A 19,159-nucleotide genomic window follows, 5' to 3' on the forward strand; every position below is an offset into this window, starting at 1 on the left:
GACGCATTGCTGCTTAATGTTGTGTTTCATCATGGAGTGCAAATGTCAGATTTGTTGTGGCTTAAAACCAAATTACATTCAAATATGGTTCATGATGTAATATATCTATTAGAAAGAAAACCACTTTTCCTTTACTATAGCAGATAGATGTTTTCTGTATGTTGTTACGTAGGGATGTAGTCATTGTCCCAGTAAAGTTAACATATGCACTGAAACTTTTATTGCGCTAAAATATACAGCTGAATTCTAAGCTCAGCTCCCACTGCCATCAATGACTGATTTGTTTTGGGTGACAGTTGAAAAAAATATATATAAAATAGGAACATAGCTTGGGTCCCATGTTTTTTCATGCCTGCTGAGTTTTGGTGAAATACTTGTGGACCTACCCGTGTCTTAGTTGGGCAGACGTTTAGCTGTGATCCTCCATCTACTCATCTTCTACATAAATATTCCTTTCATTATTTCTTTTAAAATATTAAACTCCACAAATCAGGTTTTCAAAAGACAGGAAGTTGCCATTCTGCCAGCTGCCGTATTCTGTGGGTCATACCCAGGTGCAGTGCATCAAGTCAGAATCATGGTGGAACTATGTAGTAGAGTTCTTAACAAAATCAGTAGCTGGCAAATACTGTCAGGAACATAATTTGGTTTCAGATATCCACATACACTAAACTGCTACTTAGCCTTCACCTAGCTAATGAAAAATCACGTATCAAAATCAGTCTCCATATACCAATGAGCAATATGTCATGTAAATGAACAAATTAATGGCAAGTAAAGCAGAGCCTGTCAATTACTAGGAACATTAATTATTCCATTAATCATTACTTAGTTTAAATCTTGTTTTAAAGGCATATTGGACAATGTGATTCATTAATTTCACTTCAGATTTCAGCCATGTATGCTAATTGAACCACATATATTTTGGTATAGCAGAATCTGTTGTATTTCTGTTCCTTCTTCATGAGACGGAAACCTCTCCCAGAGGTGGTGGTTCTTTTTAGACTGAGGGTGAAAAATATTCACCTCACCTGAAAACTGGGCTGGGTTTAGCAGCCTTGTGCTAAAGGTTGGGCCTAATCTTCATTGCCGTGTGCTTTTTTAAGGGGTTGAATATGTAGTCTAGGCCCTCATCCTGGCAAGTCCATGTGCTTCCAACTCTGACGTACTCTAGGAGCTTGCAGTTTTTCTAATCTGTCTACAGCTTCATTTCTCTTAACTTTCAGCAATCTTAGATGGTTAGCATGGAGGCAGCATGTCAGCATCTTGTTTATTTCGTTCCTCCTTGTTTGGCTGTTTCTGTCATAACTTGGAAGACTGTGACATTGAATTCATCCACATGAACAAAAAGCTAGCACAGACAGATATTTTGTGTGTTGTGTGACCATAACCACACAAGAGTTCAGTGAGTTATCAAAATGATCAACTGACTTTTCAGTTTTTCAAGGATCATGGTCTGTGAATACTGTTTACGTTATGCTTGTTCCAAACTTAATTGTTCCTAATCTGTATCTACAAATAGATCCAATGAGATGAAACACATTCGAATATAATTCAGTCCAAAGTTACAGTTTTCATGTTTTTATATTCTACTACTGGTTTGGAGATGCACTTGGGAATTTTCTTTCATCTTAATTTTATTTTATTCTTTTGCAAACTTTGCTTTTAGTCTCCTTTTCATATAAAACTGTCTATTGCACAGTTGCAGAACTACATGAGCCAAATTAATAGCTGCAGAATTCTTGGGTCAAGCATCTCTTTATCATAAACACATTGTTTCTTTTTTTTCAATAACATTCTGTAAGAAATCTGAAGAATCCTGGTGGTTAGCAAGATTTTGTCTTCCTGGAATGTTCTCTCACTTCAGAGATTTACATGGCACAGCAGGTGAGATCAGGGTCTTTGGAGAAGCACAAAAGATTTAGCCATGTGTTTTGAAAAGTGAATAACCAGCAGTTTTAAAGTGGAATTATGATGGAAGTAATTTGTATAAAATTCACTGTTTGACTGTTGGCTGCATGTAATTTTGTTACTGTTGCTTATTTCAATTCCTCACCTGAAAATGAATTCAAAACTGATAAATTTTCACTAGCAAAGTTTATAGAGAACCAGAAAATAATATTATACACAGAAATATATTCTGAAAAGTGAGTCCAGTGTATTTGGATGATGTGATGTGCTAATGTTGATATTATGTTAAGAGCAATATACTGAAACTGAATAATAAACTGAAAATTTCTGAGGAACCATGATTCTATTTTCTACGGGAAAAAAAACTCTCAAAGTATTTCATTCTTCCTTGCGTGATATTGAAGAGTTCATTAAATCCATTCCTGTCAGGTGCTAAGAGTTTGTTAAACAGGAATCCTAGCTACACTAGTTTCTCTTGGCAAGTCTATATATACATAAAGTCAAACTTGCTATATGTAGTATGCAAAAAAATTAGTTTTTTAGTGACATCTCAAATTCAGGACCTATTTCTTTGCTCTTTTGAGGTAGAAAGCTAGGCTGCCAGAGGCGCCTAGGAAACAATCTTCTTGTGTCTGTGAAATAGTGGTAATCATTTGAAAGTCTAAGAGGAAATATTTATCTGGTCAAAGGCTCTGCTTTTGTAATGCTCAGAGATTGGAAGGTAGCTCAAAGCAAATGAATTCATGTTCATGCATCCTGTGAAATCCAGCAGAGGACAGTTTCTTTTCATAACAAATTCAAAGAAAGAGTTTAAATAATTTTGAGAAAATAAAAGTTTGGAGGGGGGGAACAAAAGCAGTAAAAAGTACTCTCTGAAAGAAAGCAGCATGTAATTTATTGTGATTGGCAACTTATTGTTCCCTCAGTATGTTTTGCTTGTGAATGTTTTGCATGCTTTCAGTTCCTTTTTCCTTCTCCTTTCGTTTCTGTAGGTTTTGTTTTTGCCTAGCAGTTAGAGAACATAACTTTCATTTTCAGCCATAAAGCACTTGAGTTCATATTCTGAGCAGGGCAGACTTGTTGAAGAAGAAAATTAGTAATCTGAGTCTTTCAGCTGTGACTGCTTTATATCCTGTGTAGGTTTTTTTCCCCATTTTGCTTCTTTATTAACACATTTCACTTGTGTCAGCTAGAGGAGATTGAAAACTAATGATGAGGTCCAGCTATTAACTTAATGCTGACATAGAATGAACCACTTTGGAGTAGACAAGTGAATTTCACTACTTTTTGATAGGAGAAACGTTTCTGTTACAATCCAGGCTAAATATTGCTTTGAATATGAAATACTGTATGAAGTCCTCCTTTTGAAGCGGCAGCTAAATCCTCAAATTGAATTACAGCACCTCGTTATTTATATTTGCTGTTTTCAAATTACTTATCACAAAAGCTGTTGTGGGAAGAAAGCGTCATAAGGTTATAAACTGAAGAGGATCTTGAATAATTTATGCAAGCTGCATGAAATAATTGGATGCAGTGCACTGTGTGTGATTGGCTCCTCCAGTTCTCCTGTTGTCAGTCTTCTGATCCTTTGCCTCACATCAGACAATGCATTGGCAGATACAGAAAGCTAAGTGTCTGGGACAGAATGGAATGAGCTGACAAATCAAACACTGTATCAAAAGAACACCATATTAAAAAACAAAAAATTGAGTTGCGACTGGTAATCTATCATAGGAAGAATCTGCAACTGATAGGTCTAGTAGGATTGGTTGGTTTCCTGCTCCCCTTGCGTTTCTACACTATTTTTCTAATCTCTTTTTACATTTTAGGAGCTTTTAAGATATAATGGAAGTTCCATATTAACACTTCACTTGCTTAAGGGAAGTGAGATTAATAAGTCACTGAAATTTGTCTTATCACTGAGTTGTCTTTCTTCATTGGAAGAAAGGATGGTCTTTTATGTACTCCCAGACTTCCCGTACGAGAACACATGCTTTTATGAGAGCCTTAAGATAGGTAGCATTGTGTAAAGATCTGGGATTTAGTTCTGGTTTCTTACTTCCAGATTTTAGATGATGCTCTGACTGCAACTATTTTACCTAAAACTAAAAATAAAATAGTGTAACATGCTATGTATTGCAGTAACCATGGGAGTGACTATATCTAGGAGGCAACATTAGTCTTTGTGAGTACTACTGGTGATAGGTGGATGGTTGGGCTGGATGATCTTGAAGGTCTTTTCCAACCTTGGTGATTCTGTGTGATTGTGTGTGTGATTAACTTAATATTTTTGCAGTACTCTCAGGGAAAATGATTCAAAGAATTTTGTACATGTCTGAGTTAGAGCATGGCTTGCAGGGAAAAACTGAGAACCTGTTTCCTGTCTTCTTAGATCTTGTATGATCCTAATGAGTTCCTCAGATTGAGATAAGTCTATCATCCCATTTAAAAACATCTATCAAAAGTAAATAGAGCAGGAAGAAAAGTAAAAGAAGAGTGAGGAGCACGGTACTGCTGTTAACAGAAGTTTGTCTGTGTTGTTTTGATGCAGTTGTGATTCTGTTTTTGAAGAAGAGAACACGTTATATCATGAAAAGAACTCAGAGATTTGATGGTAATGTTACAAACTAAAAAGAGAGTCTAGGAACCATCTTTCAAAAATAGTATGATCTTTCATCTAACTTAACGTGAGCAACTTTCAGTCATCCTGCTGACACTACAAGGTTAAACATTAAACAAAATTACTGTTAAAGAAATACTATGGCTGTAATATATGGATTTTTATTATCAGCCTAAGTACTTCTTTTAAAGTGTTTTGAAGGAAATTTATTGCATAAATAATGGCGTTGTAAAACAGGAGATGTAGCTCTAGTATTTATTGTGGATCAGCAGTTTCTGTTTTAAATATGCTTTATTTAGCATGTAAAAATAAAAGTTTCTTGTTCAGAAATTTAAAATGTGAAACTCAAATCTTTGAGAAGAGTAGTTGTCCCTAAAGATTTTGCGAACTGTTTCTGATGTCTGTAATACTTGCACAGTAGTTCTCCCTTCAGTATTTTGGCATGGTGTTCTGAGCATGTAGTAGCAAAAGATTCTGTCATGCCCAAGAGGTAAGAGAATGCAGTGCCTCAGTTTTAGGTGGTGTGGATTCCTGAGCCTGAACAGGTGCTACAGCATACCTGTATTCCTTTTGGGACTCGATCTTGCAGTGTTTACCTCAGGTCAACCTAGTAATGGGGTGTGGCCATATTGTATTCAAAATGAATACGATTTCCCTCCACACCCCTGGAGTTTGCTAATGCCAGTAAAGTGAACATATGTATATATTAAGTCATGGAACTTTTAGTTCCAAAAATGTCTGTGAATTCAGAAAATCATGACATGGCACAGAATAAATTATACAATTGTTATCTTGTTATATTGCTGATGCATTGATAAGAAACCACTATGTTGACTCTGGCTCTTGAAAATCTAGCTGTTTCTGTTTGTGAAGACCTGTGAATAGAAAACCAGGAAATCTGATCTTAGTGTGTTTTCTCTTCAGAGTGGCATGATGCTTGGGTGATTTGTTCCTAAATTCCTCCATCAAAGATGCCACCTAAGTCCCTTTAGCAGCATTAGCTGAGTCCTACATGAGATAGCACTGCTGTGATAAATACATCTTGTGTCTACTATAAGCCTTGTTTGTTGTTTTACTAACACTGCTGCTCAGTAGCAGAAACAAAGTATGTGATGACGATTGCGGCTAAATGTTTTCAATCTTGTACCAAAACATAGGTTATCATAGCAATTGACTTCAAGGAGCTCATGAACTTTACCATCATGTCTGGAAAAATAGCAAATTCATATAATATAGAATAATGGTTTTCCTCTCTCCACTTGTAATGTAGTGCAAGTTGGTCTTTTTGCAAAAAAAAAGCATGTAATTTCTCTTTCCTTTGTAGACAGCACAGACCATCGGAGATCTTTCACAAGCCATCAAAGTAATGCTGGGGTTCTGTTTGAATATTATGTTTTCTATGAAGGTATTTTACATTTATTTTCAAGCTAAGAGAGAAAGATTCCAAGGGAAAAGCTGTAAATACAATATAAAAATAGCTGTATATTCTTTTGTCGCGGCCAACTGAATAACTTTCTAAAACTGAGTGTATTAAAGTATCTCTGACTTATAGGTCAAAGTATTTGCGATTGATTAGTAATAAAAAATAACTTTATTCACTTTAATCCAGTGTATTTACACACCAAGACTCTTGCACAACTTTTTAAGCTTACAGAGTGTGTATGTCCTTTAAAACAATTTGAGATTTTGCTCACGTCAGAAAAGGAAGTTACTACTAATAAGAGATTTTGGCTCAAAATGTATCACTTGCAGCTGCTATTGAGGATTATTGTGCATATTGTTTTATTTTGCAGCTATAAAAATAGAGAACAACTTTCTGAGGTCAGTGAAGCAGTACTATGAATTAATAGATATGAGCAGGAGATCTACTTCATCATCAAAAGCAAAAAAGCAATTATTAGTTCTGTTGCCAAATTGCCCTGTACCTGGATGTGAAGCTGAGAGATGCAAACAGCAATATATTTTGATTTTAATAGAATATCTGAAGTCGAGTTGTCAAGGAAAAAGCTCTTCTCACCCCCTCACCATCTGCCCCCTGAAAATATGGAGGGGATCATGGGAGGCAATTACATTGTAAGAAGTAAGTCATAAAGAAACCATTTCAAAAGACGTGCTAAGCTTGGCACATATGTAATGACTGTTTTATTTATTCCTAAGTGTCAGTGACATACCTGATGCTGAGGAGACTAAGGGTTGTCTACTTTTGAGCTAGGACTTTTTTTTTTGTTTTGGTGGTTTTTCAGTTAGCAGTAGTTTTCCCCTTGGCCTTTGTGTACCCATACACAGACTTTGTAGAGTTTTCCAGAAATCAAACGAAGAGATGGAGATGCTAGTTATCTGAAACGTATCAAATGCAGATTGCTTTCAGATGTCATCACAAAACCTTGTACCATTGCCACAGCTGGAAAGCTTTTTACACCACTAAAAACAATGTGTGTTATTGATGGAAAAGTTAGCATACTTGATAATTAAATCACAGCTTGTCAAAAGAGATAAGTGCTTCAGCAACTTTCCTTTAATTATCATCTCATTTGTTAGTCCTACAGTGTTCCAATTTCTGCAAGGGTTACTTGGCTACGTACCTTCTTATAACTGTTTAAGTAGTTATAGTCTGCTAAGTGAGCTATCATAGTATCTGGATAAGTAATTTGGACAGTCATGAAGTGCTAATTATCTAACAGCACTGGGAGGGTGATGACGATTGTAGCTGGTTCTCTAGCCAGTTGAGGCAGGTTGTTTTCATTAACCATAACATTACTGTTTCTGCATTTGAGAGTATTTGAAAAACTTCATTGGGTTGAAACTTACCTGCTCTCAATAAAATCATCTTTTTCTGGGCTTCTTGCCCCATGTCCATGACTGTGCCATGCCCTGAGCCCCACCACACAGCTAGCACAACATAGGGGTGTGGTGGGCAGTTTGTGGTCCTGAATCCAAATTGATCCCACATATTTGCTAGGCTTTGTGGAGATAGCTCCTGTCACCTGATTATGTGCAGCTCAAGCCTACGTTCTTGGCACTAGCATGGCTGCTTCCTAGTACTTTTAATTTCCAGGTGACCTCTTCCTTTGCTGTAGCAAATGTGTTGGTAGAAGGATCTTGGAAAGGCTCTTTGGAAACAGTGGTCACTGGGTGAGACCAGGGACAGATATCCTACAGGTACAGAAGTTTTGCTGTGAGAAAACTGCTTCAAATCCCAGTTTTGCTAAACATGCTCTGGTTGCAAACAGCTTTGCCCTAAGGGAACAACTTCAGATCCTTCTAAAAGTGCATAGTTTGTCTGTTTCAGTACTTTCAGATGTGCTCAGTTTGCGAACAACAAATCATATTATTTTTCTGTTACATCTATAAACTCAGCACAGTCTTTCTGAGACAGAATGCCTCATAATGCTTTTGTTCCTGGATTTATTGGAAGTAAATGTTCTTCGCTGACAGCTGTTTGATCCCTCTGTCTTCAGTGTATGCCCTTAAAAATACCTGTACAATCATGTTATTTTGCACAAATACGACTTTGACAGATTGCTTGGTCTTTAGACTTTGCAACGACCTGCAGTTTCTTGGGAAGTTCAGAGGATAAGCATTTCCTCAGTGTGTCTGGAGCTTGGGCTTCTAGTAAACAATTCTGTTAATTATTTGCAAGCAAGTGTATGATCCAGGTCACTCAATTTTACTTCTGTGCTGTGGGACTAATGGGAGAAGGAACTGTAAACATCTATTGTGTCATGAGAGCAAACAGCTAAGATTTTGAGTGAACAAAGCAAACAAGTACAGGTAGTACTGCCATTATTAGTCATTTCTAAAAGACAACTTTTGCACGATGTTCACTGAAAGAAATGCCTGATTTTAAGTGAAATTAGAAATTTCAAATATGTAGTTATTTTCACGGCATAAAGAAAGTGTCCAGTTTTCAGATCAGACAAGTTACATGTTAGAAAGATTACTGGATATTCTTATACATTTGAATAAGGATCCACGTAACCTGATATTGTTTGAATAAATTCAAGCTTTCCTAAGACAGTAGTATTTAAGAGTATTTAAAGTTATTGTATAGAACTCTGCAAAGTTGCTCAGGACTCTGCAGACTGCACAAATTAAAGATGCATACCTTTATTCAAAATATGATTTAATTGGTATAGTTATTGCCTAGTGGCACTTAATTGTCTTGCATGCAGTCTTTGGGAGTGATGGGGCAGGAAAGAATAACACTGAAGCAACAGCGAACTTCATTTATCTGACGTTTTTTTCCCCATCTCTTCCTGTTCTTAATGTTTCTTTACTCTCAATTAAAAGATATCTGTTAATGAGCATTGAGCATACTGAGAAATCTCATTTTCCCTCACAGAAAAGTTAGGAAAAAAACTTATCTCCAGCATCATCTTATTTAGAAGCTGGTTGTGATGGCTGTCCCTTTTTTGAACTTTGAGAAGCTGAAGGCTTAGTGAGGCCCAATAGTCCTTAAGGACAAGGGACTGAGCTGATTCAGGGTCATTTGCTTGCTCTCAGCTGAAGGAATACCAGTGCAGCTGCTCTCGTCCTCTTCACAGCATGTGGGAACAATCATCTACTCCAAAAGACTTTCGAGTACAGCTTCTTCTCCAGCTGTTTGGTAAATACCAGAGGTAAAAGAAAGCTGTTTCCAGCAGATGCTCTGACAAGCAGTTAGTAAACTCCTCCTTTTGGAAAGCTTTTTGGCACCCAGAAATCCAAATCTATAAATGTCTATTCCAAAAGCTGTATCAACTCAGCATATGCTATCCAGGGCTTGAGCAAGTAGGTTGTCCGGTCATGGTGGTGTTAATGCAGTGTCTTGTGTCAACAACAACAATGGCTTTGAATTAACTTTACATAGTGATAAACTACTTTGTTTCCTACCAGAAATACTCAAAATTATAGTTTACTTCAGAAACTGCAAATACAATTAGTTTCTTTACATTGTTGAGGAACAGTTAAAAAGAAACTATATAGATATTTATTTCTACTCTCTAAATTGCTGAAATGATTTATTACTCTGCAATTTCCATGGCATTACATTTTTATTGCTTTATATTGCACATGTTGGGTTTTAATAGTTGCATCTTTCATTCCATTAATTTGAAATTAAACATTAAATTGCAATGAAAGTTCAGCTATGGCTCCTAAAGCATAAAAAATAAGCTTTGGTATTTACTTTCTAAAATGAAAGTGGGGATGGAATACAGACTAAGTAGAAACATAATCTCTCAGCATGATTTGTGGTGCTGTACATAACAGCATCTGTAACTGTGGGATCTGTGTTCATTTCCAGTGCTACAAAATTTATTCTGCCCTAGTTAACTAAGAATGTTTTAGCCTTTAACAATTATAGGTTTTGCCAGTACTCAGCAAGGGATTGCCTCTTTCCATTGATATCAACATACAGATTGTGCTTAATTGCAAAGATAATTCCTTTTTGCACTTAAGGAAACCTGAAATTTGAGAATTTTTTTTCTTTTTTTCCCCCATGTGATGTCTCATTTGCTTGAAAAGCTGATACAGAAATGTCCTTTGGAGTTCATACTGTAAAACATTTAAAGGGTTAGCTCTGCAAAGAGTTAGACCTATCATTCAATTCCTACCTCTGAAAACTCGCACAGAAGTCACATCTCTTAGAGATGAAAATATGCCAAAGAAACACTGACCATTATTTAAAGGAGCAGAAAATGAGTCCAGGAACATTTAGATGTAGGGATGAAACTGGAGTGCATGTCTGCAGTATGGATTGTTCCATTAGAATACTTCTTTAGAAATTCAGTCAGTTTTTAATTATTATTGAGTGTATGCACAGGCTTTTGAACTTCAGTTTGCTAGGAACAGCAAATGGCTTGTTATGCTTATTTGAATCAGAGGATGAACGCTAACTCCTGCTATGTTCCCAGGTACTAAAATATTTACCAGGTCATGTGTATTTTGAGGACAAGAAAACTAGCGATTAGAAATTCCTAGCAAGTCTAAATTTCTAGAAAGTAGAAAGTAAAGCCAGGGATAACATCCAACAGCCATTGTAACTTATGGCAAGTGCTACGTATTTGTCAGTAGGGCTGGCATACTGATTATCGTAAGTTTAAAGAAAGAAGGAAACTTTTTCTAAAAGGTAAATAAGATGGGCATAAAATGTAGCTGAGTATCTTGACTTGAACGGCTCTTAGACCAACAGAGAGGAAGCAGAATCAGATAGAAACAGCAAAGATGTTAAATGTTTAGAAAGGAGCTAGAAAAAGTATCATTTATCAAAAATACCGTTTTATTGAAATGGGAGTATTGAGTGTTTAGATTGGTGTGGCAGTGCTGATAGGGTTTTTGACAGGGTTCTATGGAAATCCTTTCTCTGGAGACAGCTGTTTTGATACAGCTCATTTTCATGAAAAGTTTTGAGTACTTTAATTTCACATTAGGAAAAGAGCAAAGATTATCTTCAGAGCTGCTGAACAACAGGATTTATGTCTTCTGTGTAACTCTTGCTCATAAGAAAAGATGGCAACAATAAAAAGAGTAACATCTGAGATATATTTAAAAAATTGCATATTTGCTATGGGAGATGTTCAAGAAGCATAAAGCTTAACTGTTTTACTGTTTAAAAAGAAACCTTCTTGCATTACTGAATAATTAACTCAGATAAGATATCTCACTTTAAAGTCTCAGAAGGAACAGAGCAGCCATTTTGTTGTGGTGTTCTGAATGGTTCTGTCTCTTCAGGTTCTGTTTAGATGCAGTTTGCGTACTCAGTATAGTTATTTTCATACCAGTGAGAAAAGAAAAACTTAATCTAAGTTTCTATTCAGAAAAGGTGATTTTATACTACCCCATTTTGTTAAATTAAAGAGTGATATTTGCAGTCAGCCTGTGGTTTCTTGGTGCATAGTATCCCTGGTGTTACAAATAATATTCCAAACGTCTGGGTTACTGAGATTGTTTTCAAGGCTGCAGTCTCATCTGAATCACTGAATATATGAGCAACTTTTGTGGCTGATATTCCTGCATTAAAAGGCAAGAATCTTACTAAGTTCTGAGTAGATGTGAATTACTGCCTTAAAATCTGAGATGTTGAGGTGCTTGTTTTTCTGTGCTGTTATTAGTAGAATCAAAAGCTGTAAATAGGAACAAAGTACTGTGTCACAGGTGCTCAAAGACAGCACTGGAACCACTGGGATAGTCAGCTCATTCAGCTGACTCACACCTCTAAGGTGTAAAACATTAAGCAAGAATAAGGCAGCCCTACACTGAGCTGGGATGTGGAGTCTCAGGTTTCTGCGTTTAAAAAAAAAAAAAAAAACAGGCTTTCTAATGAACTGCCTGTGAGTGAGGACTCACCACAAACCTTTGCTGTGTAAGAAAGCAGCCTTTTAGTGACTCAGCTCTCAGCAAGTGGCTGGAGCCATTGATGTCTTACTGGTGGACCAACAGTATGCCTAAGAACAGCAGAGTATAAAATGGCACTGATACTCAGCTCTGTATAGGTGCAACAGGAAATAAACTATACAGAGAAAGGAGGAAATTGTAAGGCTCTGAGTATGATAAGCAGAATATATATCTTCAGAGAAAGGCATCAATTCTAAATGCGCACACAAATTAGAATGCAACTGATCTTCTAATGGCAGATTTGCACCTACCTTTTCTTTGGATGAATTTACTGTCTCAATTGTGCTATTTCCATTCCGATAAAAGGCCAGATGCTATAATTTTAGCTGTTGTTTTTCATTTGAGGTGATGTATTGTAATAAAAGCATGTGTCCAAAGTAATTCACGTCTAGAGATGCAAATCATGACTTCATGCTTGGAGCTGAGTATGTCGGGTTCTTTAAAGACAGACAAGTGGAAGTAAAAACAAATGAAAAAAAGCCACGATAAGGAGGAACCATATGGTAAGCTTGTAACAATTAAACTCAGTGCTCTACTTTGCTGCATGTCTGCAGGATGCACAGATTAGACCCTTGTGCCTAGGCTCCATGCCAAGATTGAATTAATGTTTTGAAGCTTTTCATTTAATCTTCTTTCATAGGAAAAAGAGTAAATAGTTGAGTGAAAAGCTTAGGAGGGTGAGAGCACTTCATCCATTTCCTAACCTCTCTGTTCTGCCTTGTGTATATTTTACCTAACACCTGACATATTTTATTATACATGCTAATAAAAGTGGAGGAGCTTGTGATAAGACCAAAACTGCATCATTTCATTATTCATATATTTCACTTTATTAGCTGACAATGTCCTGAAAATTCCACAATTATCCAAAATATTTTAAATCTCACCTTTGTAATGCTTATTTTTGCAAACTTGATATGTGTGTGCTCTCCTCGAAGAGAACATCTGCCTCTCCACTGACTTTGAGGTCAAGTCCATTGCTTTTTATGTTTGTGTCCCAGTCAATACAAAGCTCCTGTATAAAATCCCAAGGTAGAGCTGAGTGATGCCTTTGGCTCTGAGTAAAAATAAGCAGAAGAGCAAACTGGTCACCCTGTATGTGCTTTGAATTAGCCAGCTATACCCCAAAATAAATTATTCACAGGAATAATTATAATTGGTACATTTTCTGAGCTTCTTTATCTCAGAAATTGTCTGCCTTGATATAGGCCTCAGGGAAAGTGCTTTAATTAAAAAATAATTTTTCTGTCAGTCTTCTGAGTCTGCAGTAGACTAAATATCTGATTTTCTAATCCAAGTGTGGCATGTTGTTGTTAGTTGCCTTTTTTTGTCTCTGTATATTTCACAAGGGAGCTGCATCTACCAGTTCACGTTGGTGCGAGTATCCTGCCAAGATCATCTTTTTTATTAGGTTTGTCTATCACTACGTAGAAGTTCTGTAAGCATTACAAATTTAATAGGCAACGTTCCTAATCCGAGGTCTATACTTAATTTTAAATTCGTCACATTATAAATCATTAGTTACTTTTACATATTCTATTAGCATTTGTCCTTTAACAGCTCAGCAGTACTTAGCAGATACAAGTTATTACAAGCATTGCAAATAAGAACTTTTTAAAACTTATATGCAAAGTCCTCTAAGTTTCTTATAAAAATAGATACACCTTTTTCAAAGGATACACACAGTAAAATGTGTGGCCTCACTGGGTCAGTTATGTCGATTTTTTTCTCAGCATAGAATTTGTAAATCTGAAGGTTAGATAGTCTCATGATACATCTTATAGACAGAGACATGGAATTTTGTGGTAGCATCAGGGCTTCTGTGTTTACTGGAAGATGTTTTTGCTATGGCAGACATTGAGTATGGGAACAGAAGATTTGCCACCACAGTTGCAGATATTAAGCTGAAAGTGAACACTAATCAAATAATGTAGAAAGTTTGTGTGACGATACAAATGACCAGGATGTGTAGTGGTGATTGGTATTGACATGTGGAAAAGTAGATCAGACATCCTTAAAAAGTGGCAAGGCAGCTATTTTTCTGTAATGATTGTGTAGCTGTTAAAGATACTGTGCTATGCTTTACAGCATTCTTGCTATATTGGGCAGCTGTTTGTATGTGTGCAGCGTGTTTTGGTGATATCAGATTCACTGCTGAATCCATAGGATACTTGTGAGCATTAACCATTTAGTAAACAAAAGCCTTCATGACCTAAGTGAATTCCCTGGGAAGCTTATCATGGAGCCAGGATGAAAGCCAGATATGGCTGCTCTTGTAGGCTACCCGCAGAACTATCTTTTTATCCTGAGCAATTGCTCCCTGCATCAGCAGAATGAAACTGGTTAGTTAGGTGTGGGCTTATGGCAACAATGAATCACTGGAAGTACAGCACAGCTTCTTCCATTTTCCAATTTCAAATTGTAGGAATGGAATAGGAAGGGTAACGGCGGATTTATGTTCTTGTTTTGCAGAGCTTGCTGCCTGTAAAATTAGATATGAGGAAATAATATTTTGTTGTAGTTTATTGGGATATCAGCACCTCCCTTTGCTTGTCATTTCAGTATAGCTTCCTGGATTTTAGTATTCCACGAGGAGTTTAATAGCATTGGCTTCAGTGATCTGGAAAAGCATACGCAGTACTTAACACCTTTCTTAATAATTTTTATCTTTAAAGATATTTTACACCTCTATCACTTTGCCTCCTTTTTCCAAACAACTACTCTTTTCTCTCCCAAATCCCAACTTTCAGTGTTCCATAATTATTTGAACAGTAGTTACAGCTTATCATAGAAAAACTTGTCAAAGCAGTAAGCCTTGCCAGTGGCACTGAGACACGCTAAAGGTTGTTAGCTGTGCACTGCAGGACATGTTTGCAGGATTCAAACAGAGAAACTTGTGTAGAGTTGTTATCCTGGGCAGTTGCATTAAAAATAAAAAATAAAAACCAACCCCCTAAGCAAACTTACTGAAAAAAACAACATCATGTGCATGTACTTGGGTCCATGCTGCATGTTGGAGAAAACAGACATCAAATTGATGTCACAGGGCATGCCTTGTAACCCTGTTATAAGTTTTGTGGTTCTCCTCTGGGTGCTTTCCGAGTGCCTTACCATCCTTTTTATACTGTGGAGCCCAGAACTACACGCAGTATTCAAGGTCAGGCTGCACCAGCACTAAATATAGCATGAGAATCACTTCTTTTGAGTGGCTACGCTGTGTTCAGTGCACCCCACAAAGCGTTTTGCCCCTCTGCTGAAAAGACACACTTGCTGGCTTGTGCCAAGCCTGCTGTCACCAGCAGCCTGGGCTCCTCCCTGCTGAGCTGCTCTCCAGTTGTTCATCTCCACAGCTGTGCCTTGTCCAGCAATGCTTTGTCCCAGGTGCAGCACCCGACGTTTTTCTTGAATTTCGTGCTATTCAGGATGTATAAAACCAATAAAACTACGTCTTTAATTCTAAATATATGATCAGCTATGCTGATTGGTGCATCTCAGGGAAATGTGCATAGAAATGTAGTAAAAGTCTAGAGAGTAATAATATCAGAAGAGGATCTGAATCTTAATGAGCCATTTTGCTGGCAGTGAACTAATGAAGCCTGGTTTCTTTGAGGTTTGTGCCTCATTTTTGATTTACTGCTATCAAAAAGGTGAAAAATAGAACTGCAGCTTTTCTTGTTGTTGTGCTTTTACAAGGTCTTGATGTGAATGGTTGCCGTCTAGTGAGATGTGACCTGTTTGACACCCTTTCACTATTCCTGTAGTTTCTCGGTATTGTGCAGCTGAATAATTACTCAGTGTCTGTGGGAAGCAACTAATCTTCTTAATGTTTAGCTGAAATCAGCAAATGGTTTTGGAGTTAACGTGAGAAACAAATACGTGTGTATACATTCACACACATACTCAGTACTTCATAAGCAATCATAAGGCTGCTAGAAAGAATGTGCCAGGAACTCTGGTTAAACAAAACTTTTGTAATTACTGATTCATATGCAACTGTTGCATTTTATTAATTACTGATCAAAATGATCAAATGTCAGAGATCTCTGCATTCTTCAGCATTCTTGATGTAATAGAATGTGAATTAAAAGCAAACATTGCTGGGAAAGGCAAAGTAAGAGTGCAAATACATAATTTTTAGAAACTTTTGGAATTGAGTTCAAGGCAGTAATTTTGTGTTGCAATTAAAGTTGTAACATTGCTTTTTGTTTCTTAGAAAGCAAGGGGCGTTTTGTTTGTTTATGTGATTTGTAATACAACTTTGTTGATTAAGACTTGTGTAAATGTAGCTGAATAGAAAACACTGTCATTAGGAATTTCTAAATGATGGAAAGATTTGTTGGTTGTATTTCTGTAACAAGAAACTGTCAATAGCATTTGCAGGCTAGTATAATCCTTACAAAAGAACTTAATATTTCTTTGCTAGTAATCCGTTAGTTTCTACTAGATTTCTCAAAATAATGCAAGAATGTATGGTGCTAATGACTAATAATCATCTGAATGATATGAAGAGAAAACATCATGTCAGAATTTAGTTAAAAAGTATATTTATATGAAGCAACTTTTAGCACACTGAGGAGATTCTTTGGTAACCCAGCAGAAACCCAGGAGCATGTACCTCCTGGCACTGGGAGAAGAGGTATTTTCCTTTTACTCTGGATTCAACTGCTATAAACTGTCATGAATGTTGGTCTACCTTTATGTGGTTTCATCATCTTGTACCTATTTCATCAGCTCACTGCCATCACCGTTTGGATCAATAAACCCTATATACTTCTATTCCCACACCCATTCCAATGAAATGAAGGACAAAACTTACTACTTTTCTGCATTGTCTGCATTGTGGGGGTATCTCAGTTAGCACTCTAAAGCACCTCTACAAAGGAAACAAAAAGTGAATGGTGTCAGTGTCCCAAAGGTGGTTGTTCTGCAACTTAAATATTGAGAGTTTGAATAAGACAGAGACCCATCTCCTCGTTGAATGACATACTTAACTGCGTGTATCTATGAGCCCGGTAAATAACATAAGCTTGGCACAGCTCTTACAGGCATCAGCTGGGTCTGGGGTTAGCCTGTCTGGGATTAAAAAAAAAAGCCCCGTGGCTCCATTTTGCAGTTAAAAATATTTGTTATATTTTAAAGAAAGTATTTGTGATGTCTAACAGTAGTTCCATATATCTGTGCATGCGTCTTACAGGGTGAAGACAGGTAATCATTTAATTTTGTTACAGCTGATCAATTCTATTAAAAATATTACTCATTACTATTACTGTACATTTTTAGAATTAACTTATTCCTTTAGAAACAGCAGAAGTCTTTCTCTGAAAATTCTTACCTAGTTCATAAAAGCATGTGCTATTTATATGAAAATAATAGGTTGCTGTAACCAAAATCCAGAAGTATTTGCATGGTTTTTTTGCACTATATTTACAAATATCTCCCTGTATTTGTGCAGCTGTCACTATTTTATCTTAGGCAAATGTGAACGTAGAAGACAAAATTAGAGTTGTAAATAAGGCTGGAGTATCTAGCATACAAGCAGGATTTGGAACCTTCCAAAGTACTTGTTGAGAACTAATTAAACTTGTCCTGCTTCTATAATTGCTTTGCATCAGTCCTCTACGTTTGGAAAGGAAAAAATGATAAACATTCAGACAAAGGCAGAGGTTGCTTTTTTCCTGTCTGGAGCTATTTCTGTTCTTCAGGAATGTAGGCTTGATGTCTGCAAATGCTGCATTGTTTACAATTAAACAGTGGATCAATGAAATAATAAATGCAAAGCACTGAAGTTAGGATTTCTGTTGACAGATTGTGCATGTGAGGATAGGTTATTTTTTATTGAGAGGCCACTGTTACAGAATACAAGAAGTGGTATTCTTCCATTAAATGTCCCACACTTATAAAACTGAAATGCACAGTATCATTTTAGATGAACATTTCAGTTTGAAGTTACATGGAAATTAGAATAGTATTTGTTTTCAGAGAGAGAGAGATGTTAACAACGTTGAGGTACAAATCAGTGATTGGTGCTTGTGATCAAGGCTAAACAAACTGCTTCACTTCTGCCTTCTCTTATGTTTTGTTTCCTATAGAACAGATCATAAGCACTGTGGGCTTGCTTATATGGTGATACAAGGACTTAGTCTTTTCCAGAGAATGACTTTCAAGACAAAATCCCTTCCTTCTTCAGCAGCCCCAGTATCCAGGCTCATTGAGCACAAACTGAAGAGAGCCTGGAATATAGCACGTCCTTCATCCATCCTGAAACTACACAGCCCTTTCGTGCCATTTGAGTGAGGGGCTGGAGTGAGGAAATGGCCAAGTAAATAGTGTGTTCTCTCTGTGCCTCATGATTAGTAAAACAACTGCATGTAGACGCTATAAAAGCAGTCACAGGACTGATAGCAAGTGTTAAGAGTGGGATTCATCTGCCTGAATGTCAGTGTATGTAGCTGAGCTCAGCTGCAGCTCCCATTGTAATCAAGGGAACAGTAGTAATTGAGGGAAAACCTTTATTCGTACCCTAAGCATACCCAATTTCTACCTCCACACCTATCCCCCTAAAAATACAAACACCTAAATCCTTCTCATTTTTTCATTCCCTTCATAATTGGAATTATGAACTCTGTCATTTCTATAAAGTCACTGGCTAGCATCTTCTCTAAAAACAAACTATATATATTCTAGAACAAAACGAGGTCAGTTAACACTTGAATTGGAGGTCACAGATTCAGAGTTAATTTAGAATTTGGCAGTTGATTCAGATATGATTGGCAAGGAGATAGCCAAAAGGCTGCAAGTGTAAATTGGAAATAAATGGAAATAGATTATGTGACTGGGATACAGCTCTGAATCCATAATGCATGTCTTGAGACTGACTTGCTCATAAAAGAGCATGTGTTTAATGTGTCATAAAAATATTTGAGCCACATTGGTCTTTGTATAAATGTTCCATTTTTGAAGTTGAGTTCTGGGGTGGCTAAAAATGAGTTCAGGATGCATATCCTTGCCATCAGCATAAAGGGTCATACATACATACATATAAAGAAAAATCACTGGAAACTGTTTTTTTCCCCTTTGAGATCTGTATTGCCTTCTTTGTTGTCGTTCTTAGCTTCTGTGTCCAAATCTATTTTTTAGTCCTTGCTCTGCCATCTATTTTGTTACATGGTATTCCTCTGAGAGAAGCTGTGGATCTTTTCTGTTAGGAGACAGTTGGGAGGCAGTGAGTTGCTGACAAGAAGGCATTCATGTGTG

The 19,159-nt window shown here is 36.8% G+C and overlaps 1 protein-coding gene across 4 annotated transcripts in view; it reads left to right on the plus strand.

Annotated features, from left to right (window-relative positions):
• Window positions 1-19,159, plus strand: part of CLSTN2 (calsyntenin 2) — a 486,477-nt gene that overhangs the window by 392,559 nt on the left and 74,759 nt on the right. The window lies entirely within an intron of this gene.

The sequence above is a fragment of the Phasianus colchicus genome, chromosome 10, assembly GCF_987193195.1.
Source record: "Phasianus colchicus chromosome 10, bPhaCol1.hap1.1, whole genome shotgun sequence".
Taxonomy (NCBI): Eukaryota; Metazoa; Chordata; class Aves; order Galliformes; family Phasianidae; genus Phasianus; species Phasianus colchicus.